Raw genomic sequence first — 18,989 nt, 5'->3', positions numbered from 1 at the left:
ACACGCAAGTAATATTTTGCTGAAGAAAACTCAAAAGTGGCTGCAGCAGTACATGGACAGGAAACTGAGAGAAATTCAAGCCGCATTCAGAAGAGGACATGGGACCAGGAATATCATTGCTGATGTCAGATAGATCCTGGCTAAAAGGAGAGAATACCAGAAAGATGTTTACCTGTGTTTTATTGACTATGCAATGGCATTCGACTGTGTGGATCATAATAAATTATGTATAACATTGCAAAGAATGGGAATTCCAGAACACTTAATTGTGCTCATGAGGAACTTGTACATAGATGAGGAGGCAGTTGTTTGGACAGAACAAGAGGATACTGAGTGGTTTGAAGTCAGGAAAGGTGTGCATCAGGGTTGTATCCTTTCACCACACCTATTCAGTCTGTATGCTGAGCAAATAATCTGAGAAGCTGGACTATATGAAGAATAACAGGGCATGAGGATTGGGAGAAGACTCATTAACAACCTGCATTATGCAGATGACACAGCCTTCCTTGCTGAAAGCGAAGAGGACTTGAAGCACTTACTGATAAAGATCAAAGACCACAGCCTTCAGTATGGATTACACCTCAACATAAAAAAAAAGGAAACAAAAAAATCCTAACTGGACTAATAAGCAACATCACGATAAATGGGGAAAAGATTGAAGTTGTCAAGGATTTCATTTGACTTGGATCCGTAAACAACACCCATGGAAGCAGCAGTCAAGAAATTGAAAGACACATTGGATCGGGCAAATCTGCTGTAAAAGATCTCTTTAAAGTGTTGAGAAGCAAAGATGTCACTTTAAGGACTAAGGTGTGCCTGACTCAAGCCACGGTGTTTTCAGTCGCTTCAAATACATGTGAAAGCTGGATGATACATAAGGAAGACTGAAGAATTGACACCTTTGAATTGTGGTGTTGGTGAAGAATACTGAATATAAGATGGACTGCCAGAAGAATGAACAGTCTGTCTTGGAAGAAGTACAACCAGAATGCTCCTTAGAAGCAAGGATGGCAAGACTACATCTCACATACTTTGGACATGTTGTCAGGAGGCATTAGTCCCTGGAGAAGGATATCATGCTTGGTAAAGTAGAGGGTCAGGGAAAAAGAGGAAGATCCTCAACAAGATGAATTGACACAGTGGCTGCTCAAGCAAAACAATGATGGGGCTCAAGCATAACAATGACTGTGAGGATGGCACAGGACTGGGCAGTGTTTTGTTCTGTTATACATAGGCCACTATGAGTCAGAACTGACTGGACAGCACCTAACAACTACAACATACTTCATACATTCCACATTCCAGCTATTAATGGATGTTTCTTCTTATTTTGAGTCATGCCACATCGGCAACTGAAAGTCCTGAGAGTTTGACTCCATCCACATCAAGGTCAACTTTACTTTGAGGAGGCAGCTCTTCTCCAGTCATGTTTTGAGTGCCTTCCAACCTGAGGAGCTCATCTTCTGGCACTATATCAGACAATGCTCTGCCGCTATTCATAATGTTTTCACTGGCCAGTTTTTACAAAGGTAGCCCACCAGTTCCTTCTTCCTGGTCTCTTTTAGTCTGGAAGCTTGGCTGAAACTTATCCACCATGGGTGATCCTGCTGGTATTTGAAACACCGGTGGCATAGCTTCCATTATCACAGCAACATGCAAGCCACCACTAGGACAAACTGAGAGATGAGTGGTTTCTTAGTGCTGCTATAACAGAAATACCACAAGTGGGTGGCTTTAACAAACAGAAATTAATAAATTTCTAGTTTAGGAAGAAGTCCAAATTCAAGGCACCAGCTCTAGGGGAAGGCTTTCTCTCTCTGTCAGCTCTAGGTGAAAATCTTTGTTTCTTTTCAGCTTTTTCTCCTAGGTTCCTTGGATATCTTCACATGGTCTGAATCTTCCCCTCTGTGCTTCTTTTCCTGTGCCTAATCTGCCCTTCTTATATTTCAAAAGGGATTGGTTTAAGACACATCCTACATTGATATGGTCTCAGTAACATCACAAAGAAATTCTGTTCCCAAGTGGGATTACATCCACAGGTATGCAGGTTTAAGATTTACAATGTATACTTTTGGAGGGACAAAATTCAATCTATAAGAAATAGTTTTATGGCTTTTTAAAAGAGTATTTCAGACAGACTTGGACTCGACATTCATTGTTCCTACTCCTGGTGCTAAAAAGGTTGTTGGCACTGAAGTCATTTCCTAGAAAATGGTCACCTTTGTCCCTTGTCCAGGTCCTGACATAAAACCTGGGTCCTCTTCAGTGGCTATGATATGTCCAGATAAATTTGCACAGAACAGCTGTTTCCACCTGCTGTTTTGACACATGGAGAAGTGTGCATTCCTCTGATGTTTAGCGCCTGAAGTAGTTTGCTGAGTCATAATTATCTCTTGGAATCAGATTCTTTTCTCCTCAGTCTCCAAAGCAAAATATCCCACAAGTTCAACATCGGTTCAGGTAGGACCTTTAATCTTTAGAAAAACCTTTGACTACCTGATACTTTTTATTTTTCTAATCTAGACTCTTTGTATCAACATTAATTAGGCTACTTCCTGCTACCCAGCAGCCAGGAGAAGAACCTGGAAGAGGTGGAGTTTTTACATGCCTTTGAGGGTAATGTCCATCTGTTGACTCATGGTGTGGACACTCAGAACTACCCAAGTAGGCTGCTAGCATGGGCAGGTGTACATAATCAGGGTGCATGAGCTAGCAAGCTACTCAGACGGACCTGTTAAGAGGCCCCATTAAATCTTCCTCTGTTGGGCTCTTGACCCTCAGTAACTTCCTTATATTTGGTTGAGTCCATAGGCATGGTCATAATGTCATTTACCATGACAGAATATCCTCTCAGAAAAAGATAAGGAAACCAATGACAACAGTCTTACATTCACCAACGTCTAGATTACGAGACAGAATTAAAACATTTTTTTTTTCTTCATAAGGAACTCCCTTTAGGTATTTTCTACCCCTCCCACTGAAACAAACATACACATTCACAAATACAGGCTGCCCAGGAGGAAGGTGGGAATGTAGGTCTGGGCAAGACAGTGCACTCCTAGGACTTATTCACCTCTCCCAGCCTTTATGGAGAGGTAAAATCTGATCAAGATGAAAATCAAGTGAAGTCTTCAGGAAAACAGTCTCTAAAGGATAGCCCAAGGCATGTGGATAGGTGTACGTGTACGTGTCTGTGTATAAGGGGCAGGGAAACACCATCGCTTTTACCCTGTGGGCTAATGCAATAATAGAGAGCCTTGCCTGCACCCTCCTGGCTCATCTGAGAGGGTTCTTCATGTGGTCCCTCCAGCTAATGAAGGTACAAGCATCTAGCGATCTTATAAAAACCATTGCTTATTAACTAATGAACTGTTGACAATACCAAGTGATACTTAATCATTTTATGCATTTCTGAGCACTTACGTGTTACATGTTTTAAAATAAAACACAGTTTCTACAATTGTAAAATTAAATAAGTATTCAATATTTTGAAGCTAATAAAGTGTGGACAAGTCCTTACAAGAATTGTATGCATATTTGGGTGTTTTTATAGTAAAGGAATAATTTTGTACAGCCTGAGTATTTATGTACTTAAAGGTTTTTACATCTTAAGAAGTGTAAAAACATGAAGTGTATATAAGAAATTGCTGGTGCAAGATTACAGAAAAGGTCAAATAGAATATGAAACAAATAAAACTGTTCAACATGAAGAACGAGAAAATGCTGAAGAAGAATGATGGTTAAAAATCTGAAGAGTAGTTATAAGAGTAATAAAAAAAATCCTGGGGGTGAATAATCAATAAGCTGCAAGCAACAAGAGAAACCTAAGAGCTATATGGCATAAATAGCAGAACAGCAAAGTAAGACTTTGGGGAGAAGAGTGAAATACATTATTTTATTAGTAGATATTAAGATTTTCTAAAACAGAAGATGTAATTTTGGGAAAAGCTTGGTTGAATGCAAAAAATTCTCAGGATATATAGGCATAGGACGGGGCCATTGGTAGTTCAGTGGTGGAATTCCTGCCTTCCATGTGGGAGACCCAGCTTCGATTCCTGGCCAGTGCCTCTCATGCTTAGCCACCACTCATCAGTCGTTGGAGGCCTGCATGTTGCTATGATGCTCGACAGGTTTCAGCGGAGCCTCCAGACTAAGAAAGACTAGAAAGAAAGGCCTATTGATCTACTTCCAAAAGTCAGTCAATGAAAACCCTATGGATCACAACATCTGATTGGCAACTGATCCTGGCGGTGGTGCAGAATCGGGCAGCATTTCGTTCTGCTGTACCTGGGGTCACCATGAGTCGGGAGCCTACTGGGCCGGCAGCTAACAACAACAACAACAAACAGGCCTGGGGGTAAGTATGCGTGTGTTGTAGCAGCAGCTGCTGGAAGCTGTCTCTTCCTCTTAGCCGCTGAGTCTAACCAGGCAGAAACCCCCAACACAGAGACTGAGGCAGCACTTAATTGGCTGTGGTGGTGTTTAAACACCTTGTTCTCATGTTAAAATAATAATGATGACAGCAATAAAAACAATTTAAAAATATTATTAATATCTTAGCTTAATTGACAGCTTACTATCTACCAGGCTCTGTTCCAACCCCTTCATGTGTAACATAGCATTGATTCTCACTAAAACATCAGGCAGGGACTATTACTACCCCTATTTTACAGAGAAGGGAACAGAGACATGGAGTTACTAGTTTTTCAGGTAGGATTAGTCTTTAGGGCTTTGTGGGATGGCTATGGGTCTAAAACTCTACCACAGGGCTGGGGTGCTCTATGACAGAGTTTTTGGGTTTGTTCATGAACCACACTGGGCTATGAGGCAGCACATCATTTATTTCTCTCTCCAGTGTTTCCACAGGCAGCCTGTGTGCTGCCTCACATTGACCTGGACTCCTGGACACAGAGCTAGAGTCACATGGGCTTGTGGCCAGTGGTGAACATTACCTTTGATCCAACCTAGCTAGGGAAATGAATGATGTTTACTGAATAATCTAGTGAACCAGGCAAGGTCAACTAAGAGCAAAGGGGGAGGGGAGAACTTTAGAGTTGGCTGGGCTTAGGTTCAAGTTTTAAATCTATCATTTATTAGATGAAATTATGTGCAAGTAACCTAAACTTTTAAGCTTCTCTTTCCTCATACACTGCAAAAATACAAAAGGAATTAGGTTTTACCTGAAGCATGAAGAATTTAAGTGAAAAATCAATAGACTCAGGTGTCCCTGAGTCAGCATTTCTTTTTTTCTTTTTATATGTTTATTCAAGGGGCAACATTAATGTTTTTTTTTTAAATTTTTATCATGCTTTAAGCGAAAGTTTACAAATCGAGTCAGTCTCTCATACAAAAATTTATATACACCATGCTATATACTCCTAATTATTCTCCCCTTAATGAGACAGCACACTCCTTCCCTCTACTTTCTATTTTCATGTCCATTCGGCCAGCTTCTGACCCTTTCTGCCCCTCATCTCTCCTCCAGGCAGGAGATGCCAACATAGTCTCATGTGTCTACTTGATCCAAGAAGCCCACTTCTCACCAGTATCATTTTCTGTCCCATAGTCCAGTCCAATCCCTGTATGACGAGTTGGCTTTGGGAATGGTTCCTGTCTTGGGCTAACAGAAGGTCTGGGGTCTTCCCCTTTCTTAAACAAGCAATTTAGCTGAGGAGAATAGCTAGCCACTGTTTCCCCCATTCCACCATGCCATTTCATGGTTAGTAATGCAGCTTGTGGGAGAAAGATGTGGCTCTCTGCTACAGTAAAGATTTACAGGCTTGGAAAACCTATGGAACAGTTCTACTTTGTCCTAAAGTGTCACTGTGAGTCAGAATCGACTCGATAGCAGTGGGTTTGGTTTTTTTAATGCAGCCCATGTAGTTTGCTGAATGCAAAGCATACCCTCCGTACAATAACTGAAGATATCAATAACCTACCTGTCTCATTCTAGGCATGGGAAGCAGGTAGAGATGAGGATTAATTCATCAATATTTTCATGAAGGATGTTAAATTGTGGCCTTTTTCAGTTCTGGAAAACCTAGAGGCATGGTAGTTAAGTGTTACAGTTGCTAACCAAGAGTTTGGCAGTTCGAATCCACCAGGTGCTCCTTGGAAACTCTAAAGGGCAGTTCTACTCTGTCCTTTAGGGTTGCTATGGGTCGGAATCAACTCTACGGCAATGGGTCTGATTTTTGTTTCCAATTCTACTTAGCAAATATATTCTCTTTTGTGGTGTCTATTACAAGGGGAATTACTTGGTTCCTGCAGTGTGGTTTTCTTTTTTTATTATTATTACTTGAAGGAGAGTTTGAGCAAACCAAAGAAAGCCTTAGGGTATGGACCTTGGTGATAGCAGCCAGAGACGAGAGTTGAGGAGGAAGAAAGAGGATTACAATTCTCCCCCTAGCAGTGGTGTTTCTCACCAAATTGGTTCCACTGTCTAATTCCAAAGCCATGGAATCCCTGGGTAGTGCAAACGATTAATGCACGCGGCTGCTAACTGAAAGGTTGGAGGTTCAAGTCCACCCAGAGGCTCCTCAATCTACTTCTGAAAAATCAGTCATTGAAACCCTTTGGAGCACAGTTGAGAGCCCTGGTGGCACAGTGGTTAAGTGCTCTGCTTCTAACTGAAAGGTCGGTGGTTCAAACCTACCAGCTACTTTGTGGGAGAAAGATATGGCGGTCTGCTTCCATAAAGATTATAGCCTTGAAAATCCTATGGGACAGTTCTACTCTGTCCTATAGGGTCGCTGCAAGTCGGAATCGACTCCACAGCAACAGGTTTAGTACCCTTCATTCATGGCAGGGTTTCTCAACTACGGCACTACTGATATTTTGGGCCAGACAGACAATTCCGTGTTGTGGAGAGCTGTCCTGTACATGGTAGGAAGTTTAGCAGCTAGGGTTGCTAGAGCTAAAAAAAAAAAAAAAAAAAAAATACAGGATTCCCAGTTAGATTTGAATTTCAGATAAACAAATAATTTTTTAGTGTGGGTATGACCATTTAGTATTAGCACATCTCTCCCCGCAGCCCAGTTGTGACAACAAAAAATGTCATCAAACATTGCTAAATAGACTCTGGGGGCAAAATCATCCCTGTTTTAGAAAGCCGCAGATCTAAACCTCTTTATCCTAGCTTCCAGAAAAAACAGCAGCTTTATCTGCTGAAGTATCAGTGGGAGAGCTAGCCATATGAGGAACTCTTCTACATCTCTTGCTTAAGCCTTTTGAAAGCATTATTTATTCTGCTTTTTAATGTCCTTTGGAATCAATTCCAGTTCTTTCTAGCTTTTGTGCCAGGTAAATTCTTGGCTCTCTTTGGAAATTAGCAGGCTTATTTTGATCAGGTAATGTAAATTATGAAAGCTGTCATGTTTTCCTTAACTCCTAGAAAGTTTAGAGAGAAATTTAATGCTGAATTGCTGAAACCCTGTAAGTTCAAGAGGCTAATATATTTTTTAAACAGACATTTATATAGTTGTTTTCATATGCCATTTATATATTCTAAACACAAATATTAATTTATTTAATCCTATCATTCCAACAACATTATAGGTAAATACTATTATTATCCTCTCTTTAAGGATAAGGAAACCGAGGGTTTTTTTGGTATTCTAAACAATTATTTCATCTTTTGTCATCGTCCTTATGTTATATATTGGCCTCCTCAGATTGGGCAGATTGGAATAGATTGGGCATAAATTTTGCATCACACACCTGCATTACTTCAGGCCCTTCAGCCTCACCTGTCTCTTGTCTCAACTGCTACCCTGATGACCAACTCCAACTGTCACTATGGTGACTTCTTCCAGCTACAACCTCACAGAGCCGAGCCTCATGCCCATGCTACACCCTCTCACCTCCTATCCTGGGCTTCCCTGTTAACACCAAGGTGTGGGGCTCAAGGGACCCTACTTCAGAGATCAGAATTGCAGGAGGCTTAACAACTCATTGCCAACATGTTGCCAGTTGGGAGATGGAAACTGGGAGATCAATTCTTTCTGTTTTTCACTGCAGACAGATTGTCCTGAGATGCAGTGTCTAAAAAGATACACCTAAAACATTGAGCAGTCTGCTCTGTCAGGGATCACAATAGAGGGTACTGGAGAGAGCTGGAAAAAAAATATAGAACAAAATTCTAACTCAAAAAGAAAGACCAGGCTTGCTGGCCTGACAGAGTCTGAAGAAAGACTGAGAGTATGGCCCCTGGACACCCTTTCACCTCAGTAATGAGGCCACTCCTGAGGCTTGTCCTTCAGCCAAAGATTGAACAGGTCCATGGAAAAAAACAAGACTAAAGGGGAACACCAGCCCTGGGGCAGGGACTGGAAGGTAGGAGGGAACAGGAAAGCTGGTAATAAGGAACCCAGGGTTGAGAAGGGAGAGTGTTATGTTGTGGGGTTGTTAACGAATGTCATACAACAGTGTGTGTACTGTTTGATGAGAAACTAGCTTGTTTTGTAAATCTTCATCTAAAGATCAATCAAAAAAAAAAAAAAAAGATCAGTCAGTAGCATTTGTGGCAACCAGCTCAGTTATGCTTGCTAGACTTTCTCTCCCTCCTTCTCTGCCTCATTCCCAGTGTACCTCACTTCTGCTGCTTGGGATTGAACTCCCTATCAAAGTAGTAACACCCAGTATCATCAAGCTCTGTTTTCTGAGGAATCCAAACTAAAATGATTATAATTATGAATAAAATCACACTGAAGGGAAGTTCATCTAGCTATTTCCATTAACTTCACACTCTGTAATGCTTATTATGGTCCAATTGGAACACAGTTCCAGAATGGTATCCCTAGAAGGACCCTAAGGATATTACAGTTGAGGATACCAAGACTCAGAAAGGAGGGAAGGGTATTCCTAAAGACCAAAGCTAGTGGCCCATGAATGTGATGTAAATGTTTATTCAGTGCCTACAATGTCAATTTCTGTATAAGTTATTTCACCTTGTGCTTGCAAGCTAGGTAGTTAATATTATTATCCCCATTTTATACATAAGAAATAGAGGCTCAGAAAACAGAAAGCGAAATGCCCACCATGTTCTAAACATTAGCAAGTGGAAGAGCCAAATTTACATCAGGCTTCCAAACTCCACATGCACAGTTCTTCCCCCAACCGTCTCCTGGTGATCACGAAGTGGACCCTGGCTGCCTGAGGAGCACAAGGGCAAAACAATGCAGGCTTTGCAGTAAGATAAGCTTGAGTTGAAGTCCTGCCTCTACCACTTAGCAGCTTTGTGACCTTTGTCAAATTACCTAATTTCTCTGAGCCTTGAGTTCTTAATTCTTAAAATAGGCATAATAACATCTTCTCCTACTGTGACTGTGAAGATGAAAAGAGATAATATATGTGAATCTCCCATTACTAGGTCTATACATGCTAAGGGCTTAAATAAATGTTAGCCAGTCAGTTCTCTGGAATCAAAGATGTCTTCCAAAAAGAACATTTGCGTCTATATTTTTAGATGCTTATTAATTGCCAGGCATGGCGCTAAGCATTTGTGTAGAAGAGAGAACTTCTAACCATCTTAACCTCTCTGATGGGAGGAAGATGAAAGGGAATGTCTACTATCTCCTCCCAATCTCTTATTGCCTATAACAATAGTTCATACACTTTTGTCAGTTGTATATTCCCTTCTTGAACTTTGCAATATCTGTATGGCAGTATTAATTCTTATTTTTGTTTTTGTCCAAAGAAATAATATTGTGAAGTTATAGATTTGATGTACTAGTGATATTTCTTATATACCTTAAAATATATATACTAACCATTAACATTAAAAAGTGTTATTATTTAAAATACTCCAGAAAAATATAAAATAGTAGATAGAACAAGATTGGCAAGATGTCGATCATTGTTGAAACCAGATGATGGGCACAGGGCCCTGTATCATTCTCTCTCCAGTTTTATGTACCATTGAAATTTTCCATAATAGAAAATATTGAAAAATAAAACTTGACACTCATATCAAACCTGGAGAAGGGGATGGAGAATGTTCTTTCACAGAGACTTAAAATCATCCCACATTCTCCAAAGGAGCAGTTATCATACTGGCCCATAATACCCACTAGAAAGTCATCTTCCAGAGGACAGGCAAGTAGGCTTCATTCTTCCTCATGGGCTGTGTCCCCAGTTCCTAGAACAACAGCCACATTGATAAATGCCCAATTAAAGTTTGCTGAATAAATAAATGAATGATTATAAGCATGTTATCCTCCTGTGGCTTTTAGCTCTGTCTCATTGTTATTGTTCTTAGGTGCTGTCAAGTCAGTTCCAACTCATAGAGGTCCTATGTACAACAGAAAGAAACATTGCCTGTTCCTGTGCTATCCTCACAATCGTTGTTATGCTTGGGCCCATTGTTGCAGCCACTGTGTCAATCCATCTCATTGAGGGTCTTCCTCTTTTTCTTTTTGTCAGTTGTATATTCCTGTTTCATTGGATGCCCTAAACTGCTAACTCCACTTAGAAGGTGAGCAGTAAGTTAACTTGGAAATTTTCATCTCAAAATGATTAGTGCTGCAGAAAAAAACAAACCAAACCCACTGCTGTTGAGTTGATTCTGACTCATAGCAACCCTACAGGACAGAGTAGAACTGCCCCATAGAGTTTCCAAGGAATGCCTGGTGGATTTGAATTGCAGACCTCTTGGTTAGTAGCTGTAGCTCTTAACCACTACGCCACCAAAGGTTCCTAGTGCTGCAGAAATAGGCCTAATTTGAGGAGCTCCTGCTTTTTTCTTTTATAGTTAGGCCATTTGGCTTCTGTTACTGTGTTATGTGAAAAGCATATCTAGGAAGCTTCAAAAAACCTCCACAATCGCATTTGGTTGGCACTGAAAATTTTTTGCTAAATAAGGTCAAAATGTATTCAATGATATTACTTGGCTATTGTTTTTTTTGTTTTTTTTTTAATGTATTTTGTCAAAGAATCTCTTGCCAGATGCCATTAAGAACAAGCTTTATAACCATTTATCTCCAATGGCTTATGTGACATCAGGCTGGAAAAGAAGGGGCAAGGCAGCCTCTGGAGCCAGAAATGACTCAATGTGCTTTAAAAGTCTTAAGCGTTCCAGCAGGCCAACATCGCCTATGTCAGCTCTAAGCAGCTCTGAGCACACCCTCTCCCACTCACACCTGGAGCTAAGCAAATGCTTCCCACTCTTTACAGATACTTTATCTGGATATTCTGGGATCAGAGTCTGGTATCAAATTAGATATCTCAATTAAAGATTTAATATACTAGAAATCTAAATCTAGTCTAGGAGGATTTAGAAAGGGGTTGGAGAGATCACTTTCTGTGTATATAATTAGTTATCCTAAAAGACAGTAACAGGGTGCTCCTTCATTATGCAAAGCAATTAGTATTATGCAAAATACTGTTTCAGATTCTAACATCACCTTATCTTTGCTGGAAGATTTAGGCAAAATTTCTATTGAATATCCATATACCTTTTGAATCTTCTCATGTATTCATTATAATTCTTTTTGAGGACAACAATAGTAATAGAGGTTATGTAACTAATTTAAAGACCCAAAACAGCAGAAACAAATTTTCTAAAAATCTGAGAAATTAGAGCAGTTCTACTCTGTCCCTATAAAATACAAATACAGAAATTAGGTTTCTACTGCCAAAGTCTTTATTCTGGAAATAGCTTTCTCTTTTGCTTATAGAAAGTGAGGAACACATTGCATCACTTTTTTTTTTTTAATAATTTTTATTGTGCTTTAAGTGAAAGTTCACAAATCAAGTCAGTCTCTCACACAAAAACCCATATACACCTTGCTACACACTCCCATTTGCTCTCCCCCTAATGAGACAGCCCGCTCTCTCCCTCCACTCTCTCTTTTCATGTCCATTTCACCAGCTTCTAACCCCCTCCACCCTCTCATCTCCCTTCCAGACAGGAGATGCCTGCATAGTCTCAAATGTTCACCTGATCCAAGAAGCTCACTCCTCACCAGCATCCCTCTCCAACCCTTGTCCAGTCCAATCCCTGTCTGAAGAGTTGGCTTCGGGAATGGTTCCTGTCCTGGGCCAACAGAAGGACTGGGGGCCATGACCACTGGGGTCCTTCTAGTCTCAGTCAGACCACTAAGTCTGGTCTTATGAGAATTTGGGGTCTGCATCCCACTGCTCTCCTGCTCCCTCAGGGGTTCTCTGTTGTGCTCCCTGTCAGGGCAGTCATCGGTTGTAGCCAGGCACCATCTAGTTCTTCTGGTCTCAGGATGATGTAGTCGCTGGTTCATGTGGCCCTTTCTGTTTCTTGGGCTCGTAAACGCCTTGTGTCCTTGGTGTTCTTCGTTCTCCTTTGATCCAGGTGGGCTGAGACCAATTGATGCATCTTAGATGGCTGCTTGCTAGCGTTTAAGGCCCCAGACACCACTCTGCAGAGTGGGAACACTGCATCGCTTTTATGGATCTTTTTCAGAGATGGTCCCTGGGTGGTGCCAATGGTTAACACACTCAGCTGCTGACAGAGAGGTTGGAGGTTCAAGTCCAGAAGCACTATGGAAGAAAGGCCTGGTGATCTGCTTCTGCAAAGATTACAGCCAAGAAAGCCTATGGTGCACAGCTCTACTCTGATACACATGGGGTCACCATGAGTCAGAATCGACCCCACGGCAACTGGTTTTTTGGACTAGAGAATGGATAGAAAATGAAGTGGATGCGCAGTTGGTGGCTCAGCAGCCCCGAAATAGCACCAGCACTGCATGATGCATGGTCTGCGGCTGTGTTCAGCCAGTGCAATCCAACCACCCAACACAGAACTGAGGATCTATTTTCATGGCTTGTGGTATAAACTAAACTTAAAGCATTTTCCCAGGGTAGGAAATGATTCACGGGGAAATTGCCAACTTAAAAATTTACCTAGATATAAAATGCAAATTGTCCACAAACAAATGAAAAGGTGCTCAGTATCACTCATGACAGAAGAAATTAAAATGGAAACACTACTTCTTTCTCACTTCTCCCTGGTCTATTGAAATAGCCTCCTAGCCAGGGCCTCTGTTTCCATTCTTGTAGGCACAGCCATCTTTGGAAAACAAAGGTCAGATCATGTCTTTCCACTGCTCAACACCTCTCATTGGCTTCCCAGCTCATTTTACAGATATATTTTGACATAAATTATATCATGCTGTATTATCGTATTTTACAACATTTTAGATTTGCAAAATTTTAGAAATCTTTTCAAGTCAGTACATATGAATCTGCCTCAGTCTTATTAGCCGTCATAATATGGCCAAAGTTCATTTAATTATTCTATTAGTAAATACTTACATTGTTTCAACTTTTTACTGTTATAAATAAGGCTGTGGTTAACATCCTTATATGTACCTCCTTGTTTCCACTTAAGAGTGTTTGTGTAAGAAAGAGACACAGAAATAATTTTTTGAAAAATTAATAGCTACTGCCAAAGTGCCTTTCAAACTAGCTCTACCAATTATATTTCACCAGTAGAGTGTGAGAATACGTATTTATTCACACGTTTGTCAATTTTTTTTCTAGATGCTCTGTATTGTTCCATCGACATGTTTGTCTATTCTTGCAGACTCGTATCATTCTTGAATTCTGGAAAACTGTACCTATTCTTTAGCTATTTCTTTAAATATTGTGTCCCTCCACGCTCTCTATTTTCTACTTGCGAATGGTAGAACTTTTGAATCTACACTTTCATGTCTCTAAATTTTTCTTTCATACTTTCCATCTCCTCGCCCTTTATATTTCATGGTGGGAAAATTTCTCAGCCCAATCTTCCAACTCACTAATTCGCTCTTCTGTAGCTGGAAGCAACCAACAACAGAGCCCATTTTAATAAAATATCGAATTTGATTTCCGGGAGTGTCTGGGAGTCACGGGCTCCGCCTGCTGGCCAGACCTGGTGCGGGTACTCTCTGTGCTGCCAACTGGTGGGACTGGCCGCAGAGCCCGGGAGCGCTCAGGCCTGGCTGAGGCCCAACTATCGGCACCGCTGACGCCTCTCTCAGCTGTCGTGGGGGTGTCGGGGCGGCTACTAGCGCCGTGATTATGGGGGCCCCCAGGATCCAGCAAGAGCACCATGATGTCGTGCATCCTCAAACGCTTCGAGCTGAAGCACCTCTCCAGCTGGGACCTGCTCCGAGACCACATGCTAAGAGACACAGGTATTGGTGTGTTGGCCAAGACTTTCATTGACCAAGGGATGCTCATCCCAGACTACGTCATGCCTTAGATGGACCTTGAGGAGCTGAAAAATCTCACCCAGTATAGCTGGCTGTTGTGTGGTTTTCCAAGGACACCTCCACAGGCGGAAGCCCTGGATAGAGTTTATAAAATAGACTAGTGATTAACCTGAACGTGCCCTTTCTGGTCATTAAGCAACGCCTCACTGCTCGCTGGATTCATCTAGCCAGTGGCCGAATCTCTAATCTCAAATTCAACCCTCCCAAAGCCATAGGCATTGATGATCTAACTGGAGAGCCTCTCGTTCAGTGTGAGGATGATAGGCCAGAGACGGTTATTAAGAGACTGAAGGTTTATGAAGCACAACTCCAACTGGTTCTGGAATGTTACCAGAAAAAAGGGATGTTGGAAACATTCTCCGGAACAGAAACTGACAAGATCTGGCCCCAAGTATATGCTTTCCTACAAACAGAAGTTCCACAAATAAACCAGAAAGCATCGGTTACTCCATGAGGAAAAAGGTGTGTGATTAGTAAGATAAGTAGAAGGATCTTCTTGTCCTTTCACTTAGAAGCTGCTTGTCCTAAGACTCCAGCATCTGTGAATTCTTTGAAAATTGTATTCATTTCATATCTACTGATTCTATTCTGGATGCTATGGATGTGTCAAATGAGTCAGATACTAACATTTATCTTTTGGAATTGCGTAGTGTGTCTCATCTAGTCACCTTTTATGGGTGTGCAATTCAAAAACAGGTATCTAAAAAAATTCTTTTTGAGCATAATTAAGAAAGCAATTGGTAGTAATTTAAGTTTTGTTGGTAAAGTTTTCCTATTTTTCTGGAAGACTAACAAAATTCCATGACACTAGTTTGTGAGAAGTATCTCATCAGAGGCTTTTGCACAGGCATTTCTGGCATAGTGGAACGTGTTTCTGTGAAATATAATTATCTCTAGAATTCCAGAGAAAAACAACTGGCTTTACAGATCAGTTGTAGAATGAAAATTCACTGCTGCTTCTAAACAAAGAGCTGGCCATAGATGCTGTTTTTATTTTGTTGTTCAACATACCTCTCATTTACTCAGAATTTTCAGTTTTGTACAAAAATATATCAAATAGCATTGAGGAAAATATCACTTAACATAAAAAACAGGTGGAAACATTGCATGCCACGTGTTTCCAAGTGCGATCGTTTCAGAAATCGTTTGAAAACCTGTGACAATCTTTAGCAAGCTTAACAATTCTACAGCCTTCCTTTCCTTAGTCTCCATGATATTGCTCTCAAAAGTTAACAAATTTAAGCAATATAGCAATCAGATGACATTTCTGTATTTATGTGGGGGTTGGGCTCAGCCTTTACAAGTCATGACAAGGAAAGGTTCAGGCTAGAACAACTGTACTCTGACAGCAAAGTTTTCAACTAAGTTGTAGTTTGTTAGTAGGTCTCTTGTCATTTATAATATCCTCACAAAATACAATTGGCAGGGACCCTCAGGAGCTGAAGTCTTACCAGTAAGCTGTAGTGACTGCTGAGCCTCGAAGTCACATGCTGGCCGCTGCTGCCTCTGCATTTGTGGGCACGAGAGAAGGGGAAATGTCAAATCCTCAAAAAACAAAATACAACAACAACAAAAACCAAAAGAGCAATGCATTGGAACAGTTCAAGTCTCCCTCAGGACACTGTCCTTCCATTTGGATAGCTTTATCTATCTTCTCTTCTGTTGGATATGCTGTTTTCTTTGCCTTAAGCCGAGTTAGCCTCAAATCACAACTTGTGGTTTCCAGTAAGTAAAAAAGCCCAGAGGATTTTTCTCACTCAATGATAGTCACTAAAAGTGGGACACATTCTTCCATTTCACTGTTAGCAGTAAGGCTGAGGATCAGCTCAGAAGGCTTAACACAGCGACTAATACTTATTCTAGGATAAAAATGAGGGATAGTAGAGGAAAGACAGTGATGGTTGTCTTCCTGTGTGGCTGGTGGAAGGTGGGCTGTGTGAAAGCCAGAAGGGAACTGGTACAGAAAGGGAGCTAGACCACAACCTGCCTAGGCCGGAAAAAAAAAAAAAAAAAAATTTTTTTTTTTTTTAGGCTTGGTGGTAATCAAGTCTTTTGTTAGTACCCAAACTAAAAAAAAAATGTCCATTTTTCCCTGCAGAGTGATCTCTAAAAGTTTTCTCTGACAAACAGAAATGAAAATGCTTTCTCACTTGTCACTTGTAATCCTTGGAAATTGCTAAGCTTTTGTCCGCCTTGTATTTTGTAATATTTCTAAATAACTCCTCCTTCCTGCACTGCTGCTGCTTCTGTCCAGTCCTGGGCTGTAATGCCTTTTCAGCTCAGAATTGCCTGGAGTTGGCTCATCACAGCGTGGCTTTTAGATGCCAGAGTCCTTTGTTCATCACATCCTACCTACGTTTGCTGGCAGTCACGTGATTGCCCTCTCAATTAGCAACAGCTGAGCAGCCAGCTAAGCATTACCGGCCACAGGTAGATTTGGAACTTAGCCATTGGTCCTACAACCAGCAGGAGCTATTAGGTGATCACTTATGAGATATGTTTACGCAAGCATGTGCGTGTGTGTGTGGATGGGGCCAAGGGGTGTCTTATCCCTGAATGCAGGTTCTAAAAGTCTAAAACTCCCTTGCCTCAGTGCTGGGCTGCGTTGAATCAGTTTCTGCATTTGTGGGGAACCATACACTCTGTGCCGTTTATTAGGGAAGCCCGGCCACAAGTATGTAACTGCTTGTGTTTGGACATCTGGTAAAAAAACACTTGCTCCCATCTCCCTAAAGTCCCATCTCCCTAAAGATACATCATGTGGCTGCAACTGTGGATATCCACGGCCGAGCTGTACCAGTCAACTCAATAGGCTTGTGTGCTCAGTTCAACCCTTACGAGAGCCAAACGGAGCCTTGCTAAGGCTTTTGAGGCGGGGTCAGCTCTCACTGGGAATAAACTCGATGAATTGCTATTGTGTTTGGACTGCCCTGCCCACACTCACCACCTATTTTAGATAGCACATGGTTCTGACTCACAGAAAAGAGCAAAGAACTGCATGATGCCTTTAAAATATGCTGCACGTCCACTCTTTTGGGCAAAAGCCTGAAAACACTCAAGTCTCTGAGTGCATAAGTAACGATCCTTTCCTCTTATGGTATCTATAAACAGATTCAACGAGTGAGGTCACCAAGATTCAGAAAAAAACAAAAACAAAACAAGAAACATTTAAAAATGTGTCTCAAACACATAAGTTGACAACTTGAGCAAGAATGTGGGGGTTAAAAAAAAAGTAAAATCATTTATAGCTTAGTGTCTTCTATGATATAGTTAGCTATGCCCAGATGCTTGGGGTGGGCAGAAGCCTGGGAGAGTCCACATCACCCCGGGGGTCTGAGGATGCCAAAGAGGTACGCAGAGCACCTCTTTAAAGGGCCAGTGGCTCTGGGGGATGTCCTGGAAATAAAGTGCCACATCGTCAAGTTTCCTTCCTGGTGGGGCCTTTCCTTTGCTAAATGAATTCTCAGAGGTTGTTTTAGTGAGCGCTGCTTTGGCAGCAAGGTCTGAAACCCACTCAAATTAGCTCAAATACATTGTGTATTGTGTGGGGGTGGCAGGGAGAAGGGAGAAGGCTTATTCTAAGTATGTAGAAAAGTTCTGTGGAAATTCAGAACTGCTCAGAAACCCTCCCCAGCCAGAGCTTGGGCTCCTTCAATTAGTGTGGGGTTCTGAGACTCCAGTGCCTACAGGAGAGTGCACACGCACACAGATATACAAGTGAAACAGTGGGATCTAAATGGAAATCACACATGCCATCAGCCTCAGTGCCTGAAGAGCAAAATGGGGTGGTGGGGACTGTGGGCAGTTTATATAAAACAGAATTCTCCATTCATCTTGTCTTCTGTGAATTTGCTGAAAGTTGTTCAATTATTCTGAGCAGAACCATAGAGGCAGCAGAGACATACAGAAGGAGAAGACCATGTGAAGACAGAGACAGAGATCAGAGTGATGCAGCTACAAGCCAAGGATTGCTGGCAACCACAGGGAGCTAGGAGAGAGGCATGGAACAGTTCTCTCTCAGAGCCCTCAGAAGGAATCAACTCTGTTGACATCTTGATTTTAGATTTCTAGCCTCCTGAGCTGTGAGAGAATAAATTTCTGTTGCTTTAAGCCACCCAGTTTGTGGTATTTTGTTATAGCAGCTAGAAAACTAATACAGATTATAGAGGATGCCCATTGGTGTTCCTGGATGGGACCCTTGTGGGAACATGAGAGCATGTATGCTTGTGTGGCCTTTGTCTGCATTTTCTAAACATCAGACAAATCCCAAATGTGCCTCAAGTCTGGCCTCTGTGTTATCAGCATGTGCGTTCTTAGATGGCCACAATTTCTATGCAGTTTGCTCTGGAAGATTGCCCATTTTTAAATGTGAAATACTCTGACTTGTAAGTGTTGGCTACTATTTCAAAGGTAAAACCCTGCAGGCCAAACAAAACATGTCGTGTATCAGATATGTCCTGTGGGCAGCTGGTTTGCAGTGACTGGGGCCCTGGGGCTTCCAGGCATCTGCTTCCTTATGTTCCTCAACTAAATTGGCAAGTTCTATCTATGTCTCCCAGTTCAAAATCCCAAAAGAGTAATTTAATTGGTTTCTGGCTTGGCTAGGGGCCATCTGTGGTCTAATCACATGGTGGGTAGAACTACCCTTTCCAGAAGTTGTGGGTAAGGAAGTAGGTGTGGCAGATAAACTAACTGACAGAGTCAATTAAAGTTGTTGGACATTTTCAGATTGTATTTCCTCTTTGGTATTATGTTTTTGAACTC

General features: G+C 41.4%; 1 pseudogene; it reads left to right on the top strand.

The window, feature by feature from the left end:
• LOC126067022 (GTP:AMP phosphotransferase AK3, mitochondrial-like) overlaps window positions 1-14,679 on the top strand; it is a 40,056-nt pseudogene extending 25,377 nt beyond the window's left edge.
• The last annotated feature ends 4,310 nt before the right edge of the window (window positions 14,680-18,989 follow it).

Source organism: Elephas maximus, chromosome 2 (genome assembly GCF_024166365.1).
Source record: "Elephas maximus indicus isolate mEleMax1 chromosome 2, mEleMax1 primary haplotype, whole genome shotgun sequence".
NCBI lineage: Eukaryota > Metazoa > Chordata > Mammalia > Proboscidea > Elephantidae > Elephas > Elephas maximus.
The sequence above is the reverse complement of the archived record's forward strand: the minus strand, read 5'-3'. Positions and strand labels throughout refer to the sequence as shown.